General features: G+C 46.9%; 1 pseudogene across 1 annotated transcript; it reads right to left on the reverse strand.

Annotated features, from left to right (window-relative positions):
• Positions 1 to 2,721: 2,721 nt before the first annotated feature.
• Positions 2,722 to 3,348, reverse strand: LOC103734707 (annotated as a pseudogene). Its single transcript, XR_001872455.1, has one exon. The product of XR_001872455.1 is annotated as a COMM domain-containing protein 4 pseudogene (transcript).
• Between the last annotated feature and the right edge of the window lie 297 nt (positions 3,349 to 3,645).

A 3,645-nucleotide genomic window follows, 5' to 3' on the forward strand; every position in this document is an offset into this window, starting at 1 on the left:
AAAAAAAATACGGGGGGAAAAGAGCCTGGTTGGGGGGGGGGGGGGGCACTGCAGAGAGGGGCAATGGACACAAAGTTTCAGTAATGTAAGATGGGAAAATTCTGGAGGTTTACTGCACAGCAGGGGAGCTGGAGTTAATAACACTGTGCTACTTGCTTGAAATGTCCTGCAAGAATGGACCTTACGGGCTCTCCCCACATATGCATGCATGTAGATGGAACTATGTGCACTGAGACACATGTCAGTGAAATTGACTCTGTGTGTGTGTGTGTGTGTGTGTGTGTGCGCGCGCTGATACCTGGTGGTGCATGCTTGCAATCCCAGCACTCAGAAGGCTGAGGCAGAAGGACTGTGATTTCAAGGACAACCTGGGCTCCATAGCAAGACTTTGTTTCAAACCAAAACCAAAACCAAACCAAAACAAGCAAGCAAAAAGACCCCATGTTGGAGCCAGCTGTATCAGAGGACCAGAGTTCAGATCCCAGCACCCCTAACCCACGGCTCACAAAAAAAATGCTTGACTCCAGCTTCAGGGATCTGATGTCCCCCTTCTGACCTCCATGGGCATTGCATGCACATGTACATGTACATGCACATGTACACACATAAATACATAAAATAGAAAATAAATCTTAAAAATCATGTTTTTTACACCTTAAATATATACGATTTATTTTATTAGTTTTTTAAAAAAAATTTGTGTGTATGAGTATATTGCCTGCATGTATGTAAGTGCACCCATGTTGTGCAGTGCCCACAAAGGTCAGAAGAGGGTGTCGGATTCCCTGGAACTGGAGTTACAGACTGTTTTTAGCTACCATATGGGTGCTGGGAACTGAACCTGGGTCCTCTGCCAGAGCAGCCAGGGCTCCTAACTGCTGAGTCAGCTCTCTAGCCCCAATATATACAATTTTTAAAGGGCTACTATGAGACTTTCATTTCTTTTAATGACTAAATAATGTTCCACTGTTTGCATACATACATATGTATACATCACCTTGTTCACTTATTTATTTGCTGACATCTGCTTGGTTTGTTTCTACCTTTTGACTGTGATAAACGTGACTTCCATACTCATTGGTGCCTGTGTATCTGTTTGAATTTCTTCATCAAAGTTCTTGAGGCTTCAGCGCAGAATGGAGAGCCCTATTACTTGGGGCCTGTGACAAGGCAGTCCATTGCTGTTTGCTTTGCTTAGTGGGGGACCTGCTGGCTTCGGGGCAGAGGGTCTGATCGGCGACAGAGTCATAAACTCTGGGACCTGTGTCTTCCCAACAGGACGATTTATTTTAGAATTCAGATGGTTTTTATACAGCCCAAGGAACTAGCAGTCACGTGGGATATGGCAGTCACATACAAAGATTTAGGGTACAAAGAAACAGGAAACAGGACCTGTTAGTTGGCACCAGAAGGATTCTTAAACTTTTACTCAAGGTTCTCAATGCCCATCCAGTAATTTATTGGCCACAATGTTTTCTTTCTTAGAGCTAAAAGCATGGTGAACTTTTAGCTTTTAGCTCAGGAGTAAACCTTTAACCTGGCCTAATCTCTTAGCCAGGGATAGCTGAGTTATTTGTTCAGGACAAGGAGATGAGCTAAGGGTTGTTGACCAAGATGCTTTCCCACAGCGTAGGGAGCCTGCACTTTTATGACCGGGCCACTTCCTCCTGCCAGCCTAGCAGTGTTCTGAAAGAAAGTGATTATTAGAACCACTGTTTTCAGTGCCCCTCCCTTTAGCAGAGAATGCAGCCTGGGCCTATAAGTTTTAGGCTCACCTCACCCTAGGGCCTGGCATCCTGGTTTCCTACACATTGCAATGGGGGGAAAAGCTGCTTACTTCATGGCCAGGGAGCAAAAAAAGACAAGGAAGAGGTGGGGGTCCCATGTCTCCCTTGGAGGGTATGCCCAAGTGATCCAACAACCTTCCACCAGGCCCCACATCTTAATCCAAATCTATAGTCTCTTCACATTTGAGAGTCTTCTTGGGTGCGTTCTTTCTGGTATTTATTTATTCATTAACTGTATCAGTTATAGCTGGGCATGATAGCACACTCCTTTAGTTCCAGCACTCTAGAGGCAGAGGCAGGCAAATCTTTGTGAGTTCAAGGCCAGCCTGGTCTATATAGTGACGTTCCAGGCCAGCTGGAGCTACAGGGAGACCCTGTCTCAAAAAAGACCAAAAAAAAATATTTATTTTTTATGTGTATGAGTGTATTGCTTGCATGTAAGTGCACCTGTGTCACGCAGTGCCTGTGGAGGTCAGAAGAGGGTGTCAGATTCCCCTGGAACTAGAGTTACAAACCCTTTTTTTAGCGACCATGCGGGTGGCTGGGAATTGAACCCAGGTTCTCTGCAAGAGCAGCCAGTGCTCTTAACAACTGAGTCATCTCTCCAACCCCTTCAACACTATTTTGAAAATTAAATGGTGAAAGTGTCTTGTTCTTGACCTTAGGGGAAACTTTATTTTTACTTCTATACACTTGTTTATTCTTCTTGCCTGTAAAAATGATTGAGAAGTACCTTCTTTCAGGAGAAAGATGGCACTCTGGGGAAGATCCCCAGGAGCCTTTGGCTGAAATCTCAAGCAGAAGCCAGGCAGCCAGAGACCCAGGAGGCTAAGGCCATGGCCAGGGCAGCCCTGTCCACCCACCAAGAGGAGTATGGATGGCTGTGACTTGATGCAGGCAGGGCACCTTCACAAAGGCCACAAAGCCCCTCTCTTCAGCCCAAGGAACTCATCAGGGTCTGGGCCCATTTCAGGTCTGCCAGGAGAACCCGGAACTTCTCTGCTGAGAGGGACACGGAGACTGGCTGGGCCGGTGCACCCAGGGCTGGCACCACCTCCAGACACAAGTGCACCATGGGCTTCTCCATGGAGTGCAGCAGGCTGGAGCACAGGGTGTAGTCCTGAGTGTGAACGGGCTGGCCAGCAGGCACTCTTGTAGGCCCTCTGCGTCTCCTTATAACAGCGACACAGGCTGATGGTGGCTGCTCTCTAGGCAGCCCCAGCTATTGCAGCTCACTGGACAAGGACTCACCATCCACCCTATGCTTAGCTGCACTGGAGACGATGAAACTCAGCACTGCGACCATGGCCTTCACCTCTCCAGACTCAAACTTGGCATCAGCAGTGAGCTTCAAAATCTTCCCATAATCAGTCCCCTGCCCCAGGAGCTCCTTTAGCACCTGGCTACACACCACCCTCGGCTTCACAGAGGAAATCTTGGCCAGTGTGCTGATCTCTGCCAGAATCCAGCCAGGACAGTCCAGATCACCACAGAACTGGAGCCTCACTGTTCCAGGAGATAGAATACAGGACAGTCGGGGGGGGAGGGGAGCTTTTAGCATCTAGTTCTCAAGTATGACGTCAACTTCAGGCTTTTCACATGTGGCCTCAATTATGCTGAAGAAATTTTCACCACACGTGGCTCAGCTTTTGATTTTATTTTCTCTGTAGTCTTTGCAACCTGTTGTGTCTGTTTCACTCTAATCTTGAGTTCCTTCTGTGAGTGCTGCATTTAGTGTGCTCCTTTTCTGTTCCTTTAAGGAAGATCTCCATTTCATTGAAAAATAAGCTGTTTCCTACATTTTTAATGCTACTAATACTTAGATGTTTACACGCGTCTGTAATCTCTATGTATCTGA

This window comes from Nannospalax galili, unplaced genomic scaffold (genome assembly GCF_000622305.1).
Source record: "Nannospalax galili isolate Female #2095 unplaced genomic scaffold, S.galili_v1.0 scaffold1877, whole genome shotgun sequence".
Taxonomy (NCBI): Eukaryota; Metazoa; Chordata; class Mammalia; order Rodentia; family Spalacidae; genus Nannospalax; species Nannospalax galili.